We start from the raw sequence: 19,168 nt of genomic DNA, 5'->3' as shown, positions 1-19,168 counted from the left end.
GAATTAAGGATTTGAATTTATCTCCAGTGACACAAACTTTGAAGTGCTGTTGTTTCTGCACAAGGATGTTAATTTTGTAGAGAATTCCTAAAGTGGGAGTCAGATGGGAAGAGTGACTTCCAATGTTCTATAGCACAGGTAACTATGGTTGACAAAAAAACAATTATTTTAAAATTGTTAGTAGAGAGGACTTTGAATGTTTCCTAACACAAAGAAACGGCAAATGTCTGAGGTGACAGAAACACCAGTTACCCTGATCTGATCATTACACCTTGTATACATGTACTAAAATGTACCACTGCCCCATAAATATGTACAGTTATGTGTCAAATAAAAATGAAAATACATATTCCTGAGTCTAGGGAAGATTAAATTAGTAGTCAAATCTGCCTTTAAACCTCTTCTATCACTTTATAGGTCAATTTCACTGTTACAGGCCTATCTGTAAGTTTACAAATTAATATCCCGGTTTATAACTACTTTGAGAATTTGAGTGTCTGATATGAATCACCCTTAGTGACCCAGAGTGTTTAATAATCAAAAATAAAAAATTCTAAGTAATCAATGACCCTTCCATCTAAGGCATCATTCCTGGAGGAGTTGAAGACGGAGGGATTTTCAGGTATCCGACCTATCCCACTAGATTCGTTCCTCAACTGTGGTTATTGATCCTTGCAAAATTAATCACTCCCTCTCTCATAACCCTCCAGTGGCTTCCACCCTTGGTTAAAAAAAAAAAAGCATCTACAAACGCCCTTCCTGAGTTGCCGGAGGACGCGCCGGATGAGCACCAAGATGCCCGCCCACTTGGACAGACCACTCCCACCCCCTCCAGCACAGTGGAGGTCTGAGCCTCGGGTCTTGATGGCGGGGAAGGCTGGGACCGCGACTTTCCTCCTGGAAGGTCCTCAGCCCCCACACGATCTGACGTCCTCTCCCCCAAGTCCTCTTAGTGGAGTTCCATGGGAGTGCGAATATCACCAATTTTCCTAGGAGGTGGTTGATACTTGCGGGGAGTTTTCCTAGGAGGTGGTTGATATTTGCGGGGTTTCTTAAACTTTTTAAGTGACATGGAGCCTTCTGGCTTCAGAATGAAGCCCTCTTCAAAATCATATTTTTAAAAGCATTAAAAAAAAAAACCCAAAAACCTTGAGTGCAAAGAAACCAATCACACTACAAAACAGTTATCAAATGACAATTATATAGTATGTGTGCTTTGTTAATGTATTAAATATTAGACATGCCTTGTCTTATGACTAAAGTATTAGATATTTGTAACAACTATATGGTGATAGAATAATGTGTGGGTTTTCTTGGTGACAAAGCTTCTCTTCTGTGGTTTGTGTCTTACATTGGTATGTGAAGGAAATGTTAAATTTCAGCTACTGTTTGAGATTTTACCAATTCCACCAGTCCCCAAGTTAAAACCTGCAAAAGTGTAACTAGACCACAAGCTCAACTCCAAAGGGTTCCACATGGCAGGTCCAGCCCAATACAGCCTAAAACCAAGAAGAGTAGTGGTGAGCAGCAGAGAAGAGATTTAATACAACACCCACTGTGGGTGGTCGGGAAGGCAAAGAACACTTCAGCCCATCTTTGGGGTACAGACAGGAACTTTAGGTTTAAATAGAGAATTGGGGCAGGTGAAAAGTGTACATAATTACCAAAGTCAGGTCACAGGTGAGGGAGGTCTGGTGAGCAGAGGTAGTCAGAGGCGTGGTTGATTTGCTCATTATTTCAGGATTGATCAGGCAGAGAGCATTGTCATTTTTGTCTGGTGGGTGGTCTGTTCCTGCAGTGGCTGTGTCCCTCCACGGCTTTGCTGTTCCTTAATTGGGGGGGGCAGTTTCCTTCGAATAGATATGATTAGTTCTGTCACTCCTGGAACAAAAGGTGGTTACAGCAGAGACACTCAGAGTAAAGAAGACATATGCAAAATGGCAGCAGGAATGCCAGGCTTCTGCTTTTAATTAATTCATGAGCACTCTACCACTTGAGTCACTCTACCAGCATCTAAGTATATGCTATGTTTACTGGTTTTTTGTTTTTGCTTTTGTGTGTGCTGTGGATTGAACTCAGGGACTAAGCTACATCCCTAGACTCCAAAAGTGCTTCCTTAACATAGTACCTGGCACACTGAAAGCTCTCCTTAAGTGTAGGTATTAATAATTTTATTATTGCTTTTCTGCATCTGCTCTTTTAAGTGACCACGGTGACTAGAGTTAATCTCATGAATACTTGAGAGTATATTGGAGAATATTGGAGACTAGAGTATTGGAACGTTATTCTCCCAGGCACAACTCTGGCTACTCAGGCTTGTTTAAGGAACAATAACTTCAAGACAGATGAAGAGAGAAACACCCAAGTATCACCTCTGGACAGGTACTCTACTGCTTGAGCCACACCTCCAGCCACAAATAGCACCTCGAAGAGTGCTCTTTGCTTCATTTAATAATCATTGCTCTCCAAGCAAGTGTCAGGAGCTGTGTTGGGCAAAGGGATGGGGGCACAAAGATAAATCAGTTCAGTCTTTAGACACTTAGACTGGAGTGCTAAAATCATGCTGTCCACACACTCCAGCTGTGATACAAAGGCTAATTAATCTAGTGGATGTGAGGTGTGGCAAAATAAGGAAAAGAGAGACTTTAGAAAAGAGGACACTCATTTAAAGATTACTTCTTTGATGTATTCAAACATTTAAAGGGCTTTGATTATGTGCCAGTGCTTCAAGGTAGGCCCGAGGGCTCTGTCCTCACCAGAGAGAGGAGGCGTTAGCAACTAGTGAAGGAGAAAAGCTCTCCCATTTGAGGAAACAGTAGAAAAAATCCCAACAGTTAAAACATCAGGGTTTGACTCCATGATTTCTAAACCTTCCACCCATGCAAGAAAAGAGTTAAAGGGAATTTACACAAAGGATTGTGTGAAGAACTAGAAAGTGCATAGGTCTGGAAGCCACAGGTTAAGTTGAGGTTAGATGAAAGAAGCAAAGGGGGTGTGGGAAGTTTTATGATCAGAGGCAAAGCCAGTTCAACAAGGGTTTTATTTCCCTTACAAGAGATTTCTGATTTTATCCAGTTTGGTTTGAAAGTTTTAGACCTGGGGCAAAAACCTGATGAGACTTGAATTTCATAAAAACCTTTGCCTTCAGTCTTTCAATGGTTGAGTTATAAGTGGAGGTTTCCTGATGGTAAAATATTCTGCTTTATTCAGCTTAGAAATCAGGGCTATCTAAGAAGAGACAAAGCAACTATTTGGCTAAAATAAAATAAAATAGTATGTTTAAGACAATGTCTATAGTCCACACAAGAGATGGCAAGAGACTTTGAGTGGAAAGATGGGTGTAGAAAAGGAAAGAAGATTTTCACAGAATTCCCTGTATCCCTCTCTCTTGAACTTATTTGAAAGGTAGATTGGTGATTGATTGCATGTGCAGGCATTGGGAGGCTGTGGCAGGAGTCTGGGAAGGCCCACAAAACCTTTGGAATTTTGGTGGATGGCTGTATTACTAACCAAGATAAAGAACACATAGGGAAGAGGACAGACGGGAGATTAATGAGTATTAAGAACTGTGAAAGGTATGAGATTTTTACCTAATTTGTAAGCTGACAAGTTAGCTGCCACAGTTTCATGAAGGTTGGTAGAGTTCATGAGACTCTACAAAGGACTGTTTATTATTAAATGTGACAGCAACAGCTAAATAATCAGCATTTTTGCTCTGGTTCTCCAGCTCCAATTCCCAGAAGGCAACACCTGCACATTCAGTGAGTTTTGTTGCAGGAGAAGAACTCCAAATTGGGCATCCCAATTTTTATGTAATAAGTAAGCATGCTTGCCCATTGCTCTGGAAACATCTCTGTCTTCCAAGGCTGTTTGCTATGTAAGGATCCTTGAAAAGATAATCCAGTAAAAAGAGAAGTCAGTTCCTCAATAGCAAGGCATAGGAAAATACGGGACCCACAGAGAATCATCACAGAGAATCATCTCCCAGTGATGAATTCCATTTTCAGTAGATGAGTTCTAGGTGTTTGAAGATATCCAAGCTAATGGAGACAAATGCCCATTCAGGGTTAGCGATCAGGAGAATAGTGAAGAATGGAAAAAAAACAGTCTGTTAATTTAATCCATTTTCACTTAATGACTGTCTAATGTGCAAAGTGTTTGCCTCCTGGAATTGGATCTGATAAACACGATATATGTGCAGATGCTATGCCACATGTACCATGCATAGATATGTATTATAATGTACAGAATTCTGTCTAGTCAACAACTAACAGAATGCTCACCTTCTCCAGGCTTCCGCTATAGATATCTCAACTATTCTATGTTTGTATCCAAAGAAAACATTTTCAAAAGTAAATGATCTGTTGCTGGTGCTTGTAAGGGAGTCTGAACACACTTTGGACACCTGAATGTAAAATGAGGGACAGAAATTGCTGTTCAGTTTAAAAGTGCTTGGTTTCAGCTGTTTTTTTTTTTTTTTTTTTTTTAATACAATTTATTGACGGGAAGGGAAAGGTATTACTTTAGCAATGGTGGCCACACCTGGCCAGGTGGGCCAAGTGGGTTGGAGAAGTAGGAAGCAGAGAGCTCAGCTGCTTTTGAAGAAAAGGAAAAAGGAAAGACGTTTTTAGAGTTCCACTCTCCTTTTTCCAGATCAGACTTTCAGGTAGTTAGTTCTCAATTAGTACGCTTAGTTAAGTGAGAGATATTCAATGGCTAGAAATTTTCTCCACTTCGAAAGCCAGTGAATAATTTTCCACTAATCATTTCAATACTGTATTGTACAAATAAAAGGAAATTTAACTTCAACATCCAACAAATTTTAATTTCGGGAAAAACAAAAACAAAAACAAAACAAAACAAAAAAAAAAAACAATCACTTTCAAGGAATTGGGGAGAGTAGCAAAAGACGCCGTAGACGTACTGGGGATGTAGCTCAGTGGTAGAGCGCATGCTTCGCATGTATGAGGCCCCGGGTTCGATCCCCGGCATCTCCAGGTTACTTTTGGCAGTCCAATACAACCAGGGACTATATTGTAAGTTGTATCCTCCATTTCATTATTTTTCTGTGGTGTTATTTTAGCTCCCGTATACAGAACAGTATATTTAGGAAGAGAACGATTGCCTTAAGGGATTTTTAGTTATCTTTATCGGAAACAAATAGATTCCGAAACATACAAAATAAACTCAATGCAGAAATGACAGAAGTGGATGGAGCAGCCTGGAAAATTGTCCGGAACACACTAATAAATAATCATTTGTGTTGTATGGCTAGCCTTTAGGCAGAAATAATCTTAGTTTAAGCACGCGAAAAGGGGGAGGAGGATACTGTTAATTCCGTGTGTCAAAGAACGAACAAATTGGGATAGATGTTGAAGAAAGGAAGAAAGGCAGACTGTTGAAAGCTAATTAAATTACGCGCATATGCCACTTTTCCTTATGTAAAAGAAAGGAGAAGTAATTGTAGTATCAGTTTGGAAGCGTCTGCTTGTCAGCGGGCCGGTTAGCTCAGTTGGTTAGAGCGTGGTGCTAATAACGCCAAGGTCGCGGGTTCGATCCCCGTACGGGCCAGCTTTTTTTTCCTCCAAATTCCAATCCAGTAATAAAACGGGGTAAAATTTCCAGAGACAACACGAAACAAGTCGCCCAAGGATAATTGTTGTAAGACACATTGCCAAATATTCCCAGCTAGTTGTCGCCAGTGAATTCGTCGTAGGGAGGTTTAGGAGCTCACCTCCCGCAAGTCAGAGGGCTCATTTGCCCTAGAGAAGCACAAAAGCAGCAGGGAGCCTTAGGGGTTAGATTTAAATTCATTAGAAGGAAAAAGGGTATCAATGTTTATAGCCAAACACTGCTCTCGAAGTATTCTGAAGACAAATTAATTCAGTTTCTGAAGTACGAGTTTAGCTGTATATCTTGTTCAGTGTCTTTCCACGGATTTTACTATTCTCCGTAGAAAGGCCGAGATGAAGTCACGCCGCCCGTGGGTTTTAGCAGGACGGTCACATCTGTAGGTCAGTTTCAGAGCTGATCAGAAATGCAGCTTATTAGGCCTCCAGAGACTTTCAGATTTCAGAGAGATGGGCCAACCGCCCTTTGAGGAATGAGTATTTATACAATTCTTAGAGAAGCCATATTGAAGGGACATCAAAGGGAGTTCTGAGAGCCTAATTTAACTAAAAAAAAAAAATTAAATTTAAAAAACGGTGACAACAGTAATTGTATGCATAGCCGTAGATTCATTTTGTATTTAAAATCGCTAAAGGACACTTATGGCGGGTGGCTCGTTGGTCTAGGGGTATGATTCTCGCTTAGGGTGCGAGAGGTCCCGGGTTCAAATCCCGGACGAGCCCTAATTTTAACATTCTCTCACCGGCTTCCGCCACCAATTTTTAAAAGTTAAAATTTCTTGCATAACGTAAATTATAGGTGCCCTAAAATTAAATTATTATACCTACAGGTACAGATAATGTGCTCTCTGTACCTAGGTTCCGGTTTTGGTTTGAAATCTCATTTAAATAAAGTAGTGACGAACCTTTTCAATTTTGACTTTTCCATCAGCTCCGAAGTGATTTTTGACAAGACAAATGTTTCTTAGCTTGTAAAGGATCCTACTCTCCCTGCATTTTTCCTAGGATTTGTGCTTAAGAATCACCGGAAGAACTTGCTCAATATTCAGAGCCCATGCCTTACACAGGCCTTCAGAAGCCATCGATATCTGAATATAATACGATGCACTGCACAGTAAGCTGTTGAACATTAGATAAGCGTGGTGATAGAGGAAGAGTAACGAAGGGGGTTGAGTTGATAACAGCACATTATATGCAGACCTGAGTACCAAGGCGAAACCCCTTGGACTACCAATAATACCCTTAATTTTTAAGAAATGAAGAGCAGGAGGGAAAAATAAATCTTTTCTGGGGGTAGATATCAGTAGGAGGGGGGTAGAGACACGGACAGGGGGAATAGTTGATATGGATTGTATATACATATGAAAATAGACGAGTGAAACCTGTTGAAATTGTTCTAAGAAGCGGGGAGGGAGAATGATGGAGGGGGTAAATCCAACTAATATGTAAATATCACAATGTGTCCTCCTGTACAACTATTATGTACTAATAAAATCATTAAAAACAAAACAAAACTGGTTTTACAATTTCTCATAGGTCGGAGACGTGCATACCCGCTAGAGGGCGCTGAGATTAAAATCTGCAAAACAGATCAGAGCAGCTCAGTTAGTATAGAAGCCACTCACAGTGTTTCCAAGATTCCATAAAAGAGCAATAGGCTGAACATACAGTTGTTGCTTGTTAGCAGGGAGGTATCTTGTTTTTTAGATCATTAAATTGGATAGATTGACATAAAAGTACAAAAACCTTACGCCCAACGTGGGGCTCGAACCCACGACCCTGAGATTAAGAGTCTCATGCTCTACCGACTGAGCTAGCCGGGCCCCTATGAACTTTGTCCGTCCCTAACTTATTAGAATAATACGTAATTTTTTTCCCTTTGGAAAGCTAAGAAACAGGATTGTAAATATCTGATTGGCTGTTAGCTGAGAAGAAACTCTAAGACTGCGAATACTACAGGCAATTATTAGCATGCATTTTACACTCTTTATGTACATTGTCTTTCTTTCCCCGATTCACAACAACAACTTGTGTTGATAGACCACACAATGTTTCAGGGATCTAAGATTCCGGGTTTCTCCATACTGCAAGAGTGACTCCAACAAGAAGTCTCAAAGGGATCCAGACCCAGTTGCCAACTTGATTCTGAAAATAGTTCCAAAGAGCCCAGTTCCGAAAACCCAGACATTACCCGGGGCTTTCTCTGTGACTCACTGAGATGTATGCTGCTGTTCCCATCAACTGTCAACTTTTGCACCTTCCTGGCTCCCGTGTTTAGAACAGATATTAAGGGGCAAACAATGAGACCAGATAAGAGACTGGTTGTGACAAAAGGCGTTGAATTGTAACAGGGGAGAAGGTGAAATGCTGTCTGATTTCTAGGTCTATCTTGAAGGCTGACTCAATGGGATTTCCTAGTACATTTGAATGGAAGTGTGAAGGGGCGTCAAGGACAACTTGAAATTGTCCGAATGCCAACTTCATAATTTTCTACCAAGAAACAAAGTGACCTAGTGCAAATCAGTGTGTAATCAAAGCAACAGAGGTTAGATGGGAACAATAGTTATGTCACTTCACTGAATCTGCCAGGAAGCCCAGATTGGCACTGAAGGAATGCCCAGTGCCCACCTCTGAGTGCCCAGGAGGCACAGTGACAAATCACTACTCTCCACTCTTCCCCAACCGAGTCTTCCTTTTTGTTCCTTTTTACCCAAGAACCTGAATATTATCATTAATATATCACTTGATACAAGTGGTATATCCAGTTTAAAAACTATTCCATCAAAGACAAAAACTATTCCATGTATATCTCTTTAGATAAATGGCATCTATAATTGGGCAAAGGGAATCAAGTGTTTAAAAGTAGGGGGATGGACTCCCTAGAATTTGGAGGTATTGTTGATATGTATACAATAAAACTGAGAATCACAAATCAACATAAAATGGATAATTTAACAACAGAAGTAACTTTCCTAGAGTACACTAAGATTTGATTGCTTTCCAAGGCTCCTTTATAAAAGCCAAGTGTCTTTCAAATAAAAACATTTTTAAGAAGCACATTTTCTGTGTTGAATATTTAAAATGAAAACATGAATGTAATATAGTCCCTGCTTGCAAGAGCAAATGGACTGATATAATAACAAAAGTTCAATCCTCAGGTACATTCTAAGTCTTTGGCGTTAGGAAATAAAGATGCTTGGAGTGACTTGTTAAAAAAAAAGATGATAATGATGAGATTGGATAGCTAAAAAATTACCTGTCTCTGCAGTAAAACCTAAGAACAAAGGCAGTTTATTTGACTTATATGAATATTCTACTTACTATAGTTTTTCATAAGATAATCATAAGAGATTTACAGACCATGTTTCATAGTCATTAACATGCTCTGTGTCCCACAGCAAGACCCAACTCCCTTTGCTTACCCAGCAATCTCTTACTTCATGTTTGTTTCTTGAGTAGTCTAAGACATATAAAGGGCTGTCCTTCTCTGGAGAACAATATTGCCAATTTTAGTAAGCCACATGTCCGAATGTCAATGAACTTACTGGATTTTTGGTTTGCAAAAAATATTTTATGAATTGTTTGCAATGAACTGCTTTTGCCCCCCTGCCCCGCCCGTTCTTAAGGTCCCTTGACTATATTGATAAAAATAGTTAAGAGTTTTTAATATAATTAAAATTTAATTTTTTCCTGAACTCAAGACCCATGGCAATGTCTCCAAGGCCAAGGGCAACCTTGAGCTTGGCTCTGAGCACTGACTCACCTGAGTCTTCAGATGTAACACTTTCTTTAAACTGCAGATGAGAACTGGTGGAGTGGCTCAAGAGGTAGAGTGCCCAGCTGAACTGCAGAGGAGTCCTTGATTAGAGGAGTATAAGGAATGTCTTATTAGTCAGCTTGGGTTACCATAATAAAGGATTGTAAGACTGAGTGGCTTAAGCAACAGAAATTAATTTTCATATAGTCTGGAGTCTGGGAAGTTGAAGATCAAAATACTGGCTGATTTGGCCTAGGTTGAGGATTTTTATTTTCTGGTTTGGGGCAGCTGCCTTCCTGCTATGTCCTCATGTTGTGGGGGTGGGGGTGGGGGTGGGGAAGGAAAGGGAAAGATAGGGAGAAAGGGAGAGAGAAAAAAACTGGTAAAGGATAAAGCATCTTTGCTTTATGCTTCTGTAAATAATGCTAGGATTTGAGTACAAGAAATAAAATAATTTTCTCATTAATGAATTAAGCCTCTTGACAAATACTTATTTTACGTTTGTATGACAATTATGCATTTAACATTTTGTAAGTGTATTTAGCCGCAGTAAGCAGTACCAAACACATCTATAAAATAAGATAGCTCATTTAGTCAGTTGGGGTTGGGGAGGAGACAGAATGTTATATTTAATTTACCCAGACAAGTCGCGTTCAGATGTTTCATGATTTGGGGAGGTTAATGCAAGTGAAATAATTAACAACTTGTTTAGAAAAAAAAAAAGACCTTTGTACCATAGAGGGGTGAACGCTGTTTTCAATGGTCTTGCGTAAGGGGAATCATTTGGTGGGAGTCCATTGCAGACCAGCATAAAGATCTTTAATGGAATTTGAAGGATGAAACAGATTTCTGATGTCAGATGTCACCTCAGGTGGACTTCATTAACAGGGCAAAGTAGCCTGTTAGCAGAAAACTAGAAAGAATCTTAGGCTTTATGAAATTAACTACGTTCTATCTTGTGTTAAGACTGAGAATTTAAAAATATATTATTTTAGCTCCATATAGACAAGTGTTTGCTGACTTAAGAATTAATGTGCTAATGAAAGAAAAAAAAGAATATTATGATCTGGTTTATCTGCAGGGACTAATGTCAATTAAAGGATATTTTAATGTGTATTGAAGAGTTTTATTAAGCTTTTCTTGCTTTTCCTTTTTTCTTCTCCCATTGAGTCGCTGAAATTGCATATTAAGGCATTTGAAATTCTGTTTATAAATGGAGGTAAAAATTGGTTATTTAAATTCATCACAATAAAAGATGCCCACAGCTAAGTTTTTTTTTTTTAATTGGTTCCTTGAGTCCCCTTATTTTATTTTTCTTTGCAAACTCGTGAACGGCGACACTCCTATGTTCTCGAGTCTCTGAACTCGGTTCCTGTTCCGAAGAGGTGTTGGATCACGAAACAACACAACACAAAACACAAAACAAAGCAACAAAAGGCAATAAAAACAAAACAGAAGATGGCCATTACTGACACAATTCTCACCCGTTCCCAGCTTTGCACAGAGATGGCAACCCCAGCAGGGAAGGTGTTCCTTGCAAGTCCTTCGATAGCTCAGTTGGTAGAGCGGAGGACTGTAGTGGACAAAGTTTACAGGCATCCTTAGGTCGCTGGTTCGAGTCCGGCTCGAAGGATTTCGTGGTTTTCTTTTTGCGTTTATTACGCCGCCTCTCAGGAAAGTATATTCTAGTTACATGTTAACTACAACGTGAATGTATTTGAAACTATTTTCGATATGCAATGAATCTAATCTTAAAAATTATTCTCTTAAACAAATTTTAATACCCGTGATCAGACTTCGACTTCACATAATTCAATCTTTAGAGAAGCCCCAGCTCTGACGAAGCGAATCAGAGACGGGTCCACTAGGCTGGGGAGTGTAGTGAGTTTTCTTCACCCACAACAGTGGATCCCGAACAGGCGGGGTGGTTAGTGGTGGTGGTGGTCATTTCTGGGACCTGCCTGTACTTGGCGGGGCACGCGCGCCCCCTTGTGGATTGAGAGTTCTTCTGGACCAAAGTTGCCTCTTAGCGTCTGGGGGAAGGGATAAAATTCAGGGGCTCTCTTAGCTTTGCTGTGTATAATTATGTCATAATGGCTTTTTCAACCAGGACTGAGAAGATTTGGTGCATATCAGAATCACCTGGGAGATTTTACAACATGTCTATTCTTGTGTCAGTTTGGATTTGAGACTCAGGCGCTGGTAATTACAAAAGCTCCGCAGGTGATTTTAATGTGCTGTAAGTTTTTTGTTTTTTGGTTTTTTTTGGTTGTTGTTGTTTTGTTTTGTTTTTTTTTAAACATTGCTAGAAGAGAAACAAGAATTTTGGGAAGAAGGAATACACAAGAGAAACATGGACAGGATTTCTTTCCTACGAGGGGATTAATTTAAAAGATCTCAGTTAACAGCAAAACATGTTTGTTAATTTTGTGCCAATCTCACTAAAATATATTAATCATTCCCTCAAAAATGTGACCTCAAATACCCATGGAAGAGTCCTCAGTGAAAGAAATTATATCAAAGTAATGACAAAGATATTAGACCAAATATAGAAAAGTTGTATAGAATTTTGTGCCTGGCAATTTCTTGTATCTTCCTTGCCAGGCCTTAGAACTTTTATATTTTAAGCAAATGATTTCCAGACTTCGTGTGCATCGGACGGAATCATCTGGAGAGTTAATACAGAAGCCCAGGACTTTTGAATTCCAGTAGAGAACTTCCTTAATACTGTAAGGGCTGGAGACTAAACTGGCAACTACCGATAAGCTTGCTTTTTGGAAGCAAATTTGGGGCCAAAAAAAAAGGTCAAATTTCAAAGATAACGTTTGGGCCTGGTATGCCAAGTTTATCAGATAATCTTGGATTTAGGCTTCTCACCCAGGCACAAAATGATTCTCCACAATTCCCTCCCTATTTTTTGACAGCATTCTGCTACATCCCAGCTCCTGTAGCAGCCCCGACCATCACCATCACCAGAGAGGCAACTAGATGATCTAGAATAGGGAGAGTGATGGAAAACCAAAACAAAAGCAAAAACAACTCCTCCCCCAAGCCAAACTCAAGCATATCTGCCTAATATTTGACTGTCTATCAGCTTATTAAAAAATGAGAGTGCATTTGCTACAGTTGTAAGAACCTCAGGTGGTTTTTCAATAGGTCGAAAATATGAGAAATAGATTTTGGGACTTAAAATTAACGCAAAAATAATGAACTTGTAGATGTGCAAATTCACTTGACAGAAACAAAACTTCAGATCTGCAAAACTGGAAGGAAATTTCCAAGAACTCAGTCCCGTTTACAGAGCTGTCGGAAAGCGAGAAAAACACACAGTAGTACTGTTTGTCACGGTCCACGAAAGAACCTCGAGTTCAAGGCTCCCGAAGGAGAGACGGACGATCTCTATTGAGGAACGGGCTCGTGTAGTTAGCTGCTTTCGTTTCAGCAAGATAAGAAGTAAAGGCCAAAAGTTTAAGGACACAAAACTGGAGAATGCGGGCATCGATCCCGCTACCTCTCGCATGCTAAGCGAGCGCTCTACCATTTGAGCTAATTCCCCGTCCGGGTTCGCTTGTTTGCAGCATTCACCCTTTTTGATATCTGGAAGTAATTCTGGACTCGCTGCCACTTTGATTGACATTTGCCATTGACCAATACCAGGAAGGATGGGACTGCAGCTCAATGAAGATCTCACAGCCCCAGGGCGACTGTTCTACTTACTGGGTGCTGACATAGATGACCACAGAGTGCGAGCGGGCTAGGGCTCCGATTCTACGGAAGCAATTGTCTTGGGATTTGGGCAAGAATTTAATACTGCGATCCTATCTACGGAAACCACATGCTGGAAGGAAACTGCGGATTCATCACGAAGGAAAATTAAATTTCTCAAGCAATGAGGCTCGGCCTTGACCTACATAATAGTTCCCATTAATTCTCCCATCCCTAAAACTTCTGCAGTTGGCCCCAGAAACAGAGCCACTACAGATCTACGAGTGTCCTTAAGCTCCGGGCTTTATCACAGCCCCGAGGAGGCATTCTCCCTCATTTAATTTTTCTTCATTCTGGCTTCTGTAGGCCTTATTTCCAGCAGTGTACAGTTATATTTTTGAAATAAAATTAAGAAAGAGGCAGAGTCTTTGCAAAAAGACAAAAGGAATCGGCTTTTTTTCTTCTATTATACCAGGTGGTATTCCAGGGGCTGAATGCGAGGTACTGTTCAACCGAAGCTGGTTGTGAAGAGGGAGTCTGCTAGGCATTGCCTTGTCGGCTTATGAGAAAGCCGTATGAAGGGCCCTCACCCAACATCTGTACCTCCAACTCTTTCTTTTACTGAAATTCCACCAAAAGAGACTTCCTATTTGGGTTTAATGTTTATTATACAGTCTCTTTGGAGCAAGATGATAAAGTTGAAATGGAGAAGGCAAAACATCTTAAGAAAGTGACTCTTTGGCCCTATGCTATACAGGGCATCCCTAGTAAGACTTTCCAAGATTGTTAGATGGCCCTTATTACTTGCTCTTCTCTTTCGCTTTTTCATTACTATCAGGGCTGACAAAAAGTGGTAACTCTCTGTGGGAAGAAACCCTTTCCCTTCCCTCCACAGACAAGAGAGTTTAAAACTCAGATATTTAAAGTGTGTGTTGAAACCCGCTATTCATCTTAAAACTTGGCTCAAGGTCAGCCTAGCCCTGATTCTCATCACCACCTAGATTTTCTCCTCACTTGTCCCCGGACAGATTTTACCCAATTTGGCATGGAATTAGAATGAAAGAAAATTAGCCCAAATCCACAGCTCAGATCCACTGACAGTGCTTTGGCACGACTGACTAAATCAGATAGTTTGCCTGGGATTTTCAGTAATGAGTCGGGAGTTGTGGTTTCCATTAACATTGGATTAAATATTAAATTCTCCAATTTCCAGAGGTGGATGAAGATCTGGAATATCTTAAAATTCAAACTTAAGTTTTATCAAATGTCGAACTATGCAATTTCCCATTTGACTTAAAGAGAATGTCAAGCGTACCAAAATGCACCAGACATTGCTTTGTTCACAACCCGGGATCCTCTTCCTCCTAGTTGTATGTACTATATGTATGGCAACCATATAATTTATTAAGCCAAGTCAGCGCTTTTGAGAAAGAGTAGTAATATCCTGATGTCTTTGATATGTAACTGGACGAATTTTACATATATATATATATTAGAATATTTATTCAGTATTTAGACCTCATAAACGAAAACAGCTTACGTGTCCTTCGGTAGCTCAGTTGGTAGAGCGGAGGACTGTAGATGAATCCCCTGGTTATCCTTAGGTCGCTGGTTCGAATCCGGCTCGAAGGACGAGAGTTTTGATCTACAAACCTAAATATTCTGTAACACAAATTTTCTAACGGAAGGTAGGCCTTTTAAATTTATGTGTATAAAGTATGTCCAGAATAAACCAGAGACATGCTGATTCAAGGAAAGGTAGTTGGGTCGCCGAAAAAAGACCTAAGGAAGTCATACCTCTCAGCATCCTCCCCTTCTCCGTCCCGCCGCCCCCCATCTAGTCCCCAGTCCCAGCTGGCTCCCACTTCCCAACCCTGTTCTGCCTAGTGATAATCAAATGCAGTTTTTATTCTCTCTTGCCTCCTCCTCCATTAGAGTGAACAGCCGACCAACAAACCACAGCCAGAGCCCGCGAACGAGTTTAGCTCAGTGTGGGGGCAGGGTCTCACATTGTTTAAATTGGAGATTAGGATATGAGACAGGCTTTGAGGTCCTCTGTTATTTTAGTACTTTTTGAACAATCTTTATAACCTAAAGCACAACTTCAGCGTACCCGCCACCCAGATACAGCCATCAATTCAGTCTATTTTGCATCATGTGCCCCAAGTATACATCGGCCGCGCCCCCGATCTTTCTACTCCTATTCAAGATGTACTCTCATTTCACCTATTGTTGTAGTGTTTAGGAAAGGTCAGTGTTAAGGATGAAAACGGGGGCAGAATCCACTCTCTACGCCCTCTTCTGTCTTCCCTTAGGAGTGGAGACAATTGAAAAGTTCTCTATTACAGTTTAACACTGAACCAGTGATGGTGGTACACGACTGTAATCCCAGCCTTCGGGAGGCTGGGACAGGAGGATCACGAATTGCAGGTCAATTATCCTGGACTACATAGCAAGACTCTGTTACACAAACAAAACAAAAAACAAGCAAACAAAAATGGGGCAGGGGGAGGAGGGGAAGTGCCAGTGACAACGAGCGGAAGAAGCGGCAGCCCGGAGCTGAGTAATTTTAGTAATGTAACTGGGACCTGTCCAAGGGAAACACTTCAAACTTCTTTGTAACTGAGTACATATCCACCGCCCGCTTGTGTCCTAGCTAGGTAGCTTCGTGTTTACAACGAAGACTAGGACTAGAACTGGGGTGAAAAATTTGTATCGTCCCGTAAAGGCGATATATACAAATGATGCAGACATTAGTAACAAATAAAAAGGGGCCCCGCAATGAGTGCGGGTGGGGGGGACCGGGGCGAAGGTGAAGGGCCGAGGCCCAGCGCTGGAGAGGGTAAGGCGACCCCAGCAGGTGTGTCACAGCCCGATTGTCTGTGGGTTCTTTTTCTCCGTTCAGATGGAAACCGTGAAAAGGCAAAGCGCAACTTCCTTAGTGTCAGCAACTCTGAGCCTCGGGTGTCGGGACCCTAGGCTCGGTGTTACAGCTCTGTGCCAGCCGCCCAGCGCCTAATGTTACAGTTCTGCGCCGGGGTGTCGGGGACCCGCAGCTCTTAAGCGCTAACAGTTCGTTGGTAGCCACAACTAGTAACACTCGGCTGCGTTCTGGAAGTCTTCCGGCGGCAGAGGCTGCAGCACCTCGCACCTCTGCTGTAACTTCTCACAGCCTTCGCCTCCCCGCGGCCACCGCACTTCCGCAGTTTCCCTTCGGCTCCCGCGGTCTCTGCTTCCGGTCGCTCTCTGGAACTTTTCAGCCATCTAGACCTCGCAGGGCGTGCCAGGGGTGGGCGGCCCGGGGAGTTGCCTTTAATTTGTGCAACCAGCTCAGCCGCCCACTCTGCCTATGATAAAAGGCCACAAATAGGGAACAAAACTACCGGATGAGGCTTGAATGAGGGACGGACTCACAGCACAGGAGCAGCACCTAAGGCCCGGGAAGGAGCGTTGCTGAGATACCAGTCACGCATGCGCATTAGGTGTTTTGAGGGCGTTGCTCCTTTACGACCTGATTGAGGACCGCTGTGATGCTGGAGCGGCAACTGTCCCAGTCTTGTCTCTTGGCTGTCGGCGGGGTCACCTAAGGGTCATCTGAAGCTGTCACTGAGAAAACAAAGTCTTCAGAAGCAAAGTCGCTGTTGGAGAGGCGGCCAGAACAGTTGGGGAGGGTCCTGCGAGTGGAGCGAAGTCTCTTCCTAGCGTCCGCAGCTGCGCTGGAGTGTCCTCCAGGCTCTGGCATTTGGACTTGAATCTCCCGGAGCAGCCACGAGGGTTTTAAAAACAGCCGCGATGTCCTAGTGACAGCTGAGGGAGGCTGCTGTTGACACGCGACCCCGTTGCGCTTGTGCGGACCTCCCAAATTCAAGCGAGATCGGCTGTATTCTTAAGTTTCTCCGAAAAACGGAATTCAGCTGAATAATTGAAAGGAGCTAAATAAAGATATTTTTCGAAGGACTCATAGGAAGGATCTTTTGAAGAAAAGTATTTTTTCCAAGACTATGGTAATGGAGAACTTCAACTTTAATAAGTGATTATCTCTTATAGATAAATTCACCAGGTTTTCCATAAATTTCATAATTCATGATTTTCAAAATTTATAAATTCCATAAAAAGTTTCTAGAGGACTTCCTGTTTGCTGGTCATTTCTGTCTTAGGCTCCGAAGCTGAACGATACATGTGCTTGTTAGCTAAGCATGACAGCATGCTAATAAATGTTCACATTTAAAAATTTTTTTTGGTGGTACTGGGCTTTGAAACTTAGAGCCTGGCACTTGCTAGACAAGTGCTTTACCACTTGAGCCGCACCTTCAACTCCTCATAAAAAATTTTTTTGAAGTATTTTTCCATGTACTTGACGCACACTAATTGTGCAATATAATAGTGCCACCCAATTCCTAAACACACACACGCAAAGAAAAACGCCTCCTAAGTTTGAGTCTAGTGCATTTGTGTCCATCTCCATTTCCCTTATTTTTGAAAGAGAAGCAGTAACTGGGCTGTAACTCCACTTCAAGACCGTGAGTTTGAACCCGATTTGTCTGGTTTACGATAACCTTATCATTACCCAATTTCAGTAGAGAAAGGCTCTAAGGGGACAAGACCGCAGAAGTACAATTAAGATGATGATCCTATCTAAGTGACCGGTACAAGAAACATTGGTGGAAACTTTTAAAGACCTATGTGAAATACACTAAAAAGCACAAATCTTAAACGCTGAAGGAAACGAGCTAATTATAGGCTTGTCACCAACCAGAACAATTTTAGAATATTACTAATACCTTACAAGACTTCCTTGTATTTGTCTTCAAAAATAGCTGAAAGATAGCCAAAACTAAAAATCGTCAACTATGTACTTAGAATATCTTGGGAAATCTCAGTTAGCATCCTTCGGTAGCTCAGTTGGTAGAGCGGAGGACTGTAGGTGTTGCTGGTCATCCTTAGGTCGCTGGTTCGACTCCGGCTCGAAGGAATTGCCTTTTGAAACATTCTGTGGACCTCGGACTCTCGGCTTTTAAGGAAGTTTGTACTATGAAAACAACGTCATTTGAGTTTATACAAGGAGTAGGGGAGAAGAGACCAAAATCAACTACTCTCATTTATTGAACAAAGGAAGCTAAGAAAGGTTGCCTCAAGCTGGTGGAACATTGACTTTTCACCCATCTGAGAAGCCGTCATAGGCGAGTGGGTAATGAAAGACATCCTGCATCAAGATTTTCCTTTTAATTTTCTTTTGGAGACTTGGTGATCCCCTGTTACATTGGTACTTAACGTGAATACTTTATTAATAACAATTCCAAACATACACAAATAGAGAAAATAGTACTGAGTGCTACCATTTAACACTGGCACACCTGACACTCTTGAATTATCTGTTCACATGTGTCCCTCTCTTTATCTCCCGATCCTTTGAAGTAACCCCAAGGTTTGTTTTCATTCACTGTTACTGTGTTTGAAGACATCAGTATTAAGAATTAAAAGCGGAGACCGTTGTTCCTCTAACTGGACCCCTGTCCCCAGAAAGTTGTCAATAAAATTAATGAAGTAGGCGTGTGAAAATTGAAGGAGTCTAGCTATTAGAACTCTAGACACTCCATGAAAAAAAAAAATGCAGCGCCTTGGTACTTCAGAAATATACTCGGGCCAGTCCAGCAAGTATTCTCATCTCTATAACTGTAGATATATCTGTCCCCTCTTTTGTATTCTGGGCTACACTGCACGGTGGCTGGAGCAGGATGGGACATTTTGTCAGGCTGTAGTAGCTAAGGCAGATTTATATTGATCGTCCTCAGCTTCATCCTGGACACCTTCCAGAAAGCAGACAGGTTTTTTTTCCCTGCACAGTTCCCCGCGCTGCCCTTTGCAGTCTGCCGGGCGGCTGGTGCGGGCGGAGAGACCCGCGACGCCCCAAAGGCGCGGAGTCTGCTGGTGGGTGAGTCCTCGGGGGAGAACTGGATAAGGCCAAGCTCCTGTGCCCGGCCAGTGGCCAGGACTTTAGTGCAGGCATCGCCAAGGCCTCATCGGTTCTTCCGTTGCGCTCGTGGAAGGAAAAGCAGCGTGTGGTCTGAACAGAAGT

The 19,168-nt window shown here is 41.7% G+C and overlaps 7 non-coding genes across 7 annotated transcripts; 6 read left to right on the top strand and 1 right to left on the bottom strand.

Annotated features, from left to right (window-relative positions):
• The first annotated feature begins 4,925 nt into the window (after positions 1–4,925).
• Positions 4,926–4,997, top strand: Trnaa-cgc (transfer RNA alanine (anticodon CGC)). Its single transcript has one exon. It is a non-coding gene; the product is annotated as a tRNA-Ala (tRNA).
• Positions 4,998–5,497: 500 nt separating this feature from the next.
• Positions 5,498–5,571, top strand: Trnai-aau (transfer RNA isoleucine (anticodon AAU)). Its single transcript has one exon. It is a non-coding gene; the product is annotated as a tRNA-Ile (tRNA).
• Positions 5,572–6,281: 710 nt separating this feature from the next.
• Positions 6,282–6,353, top strand: Trnap-agg (transfer RNA proline (anticodon AGG)). Its single transcript has one exon. It is a non-coding gene; the product is annotated as a tRNA-Pro (tRNA).
• Positions 6,354–7,380: 1,027 nt separating this feature from the next.
• On the bottom strand, positions 7,381–7,453 carry Trnak-cuu (transfer RNA lysine (anticodon CUU)). The gene has a single exon. It is a non-coding gene; the product is annotated as a tRNA-Lys (tRNA).
• Positions 7,454–10,929: 3,476 nt separating this feature from the next.
• On the top strand, positions 10,930–11,020 carry Trnay-gua (transfer RNA tyrosine (anticodon GUA)). Its single transcript is given in 2 exon segments — positions 10,930–10,966; positions 10,985–11,020. It is a non-coding gene; the product is annotated as a tRNA-Tyr (tRNA).
• A 3,616-nt stretch (positions 11,021–14,636) lies between these two features.
• On the top strand, positions 14,637–14,724 carry Trnay-gua (transfer RNA tyrosine (anticodon GUA)). Its single transcript is given in 2 exon segments — positions 14,637–14,673; positions 14,689–14,724. It is a non-coding gene; the product is annotated as a tRNA-Tyr (tRNA).
• Positions 14,725–17,979: 3,255 nt separating this feature from the next.
• On the top strand, positions 17,980–18,064 carry Trnay-gua (transfer RNA tyrosine (anticodon GUA)). The gene is given in 2 exon segments: positions 17,980–18,016; positions 18,029–18,064. It is a non-coding gene; the product is annotated as a tRNA-Tyr (tRNA).
• Positions 18,065–19,168: the final 1,104 nt, after the last annotated feature.

Source organism: Castor canadensis, chromosome 8, assembly GCF_047511655.1.
Source record: "Castor canadensis chromosome 8, mCasCan1.hap1v2, whole genome shotgun sequence".
Classification (NCBI taxonomy): domain Eukaryota; kingdom Metazoa; phylum Chordata; class Mammalia; order Rodentia; family Castoridae; genus Castor; species Castor canadensis.
This window is presented reverse-complemented; position numbering and strand designations above follow the sequence as displayed.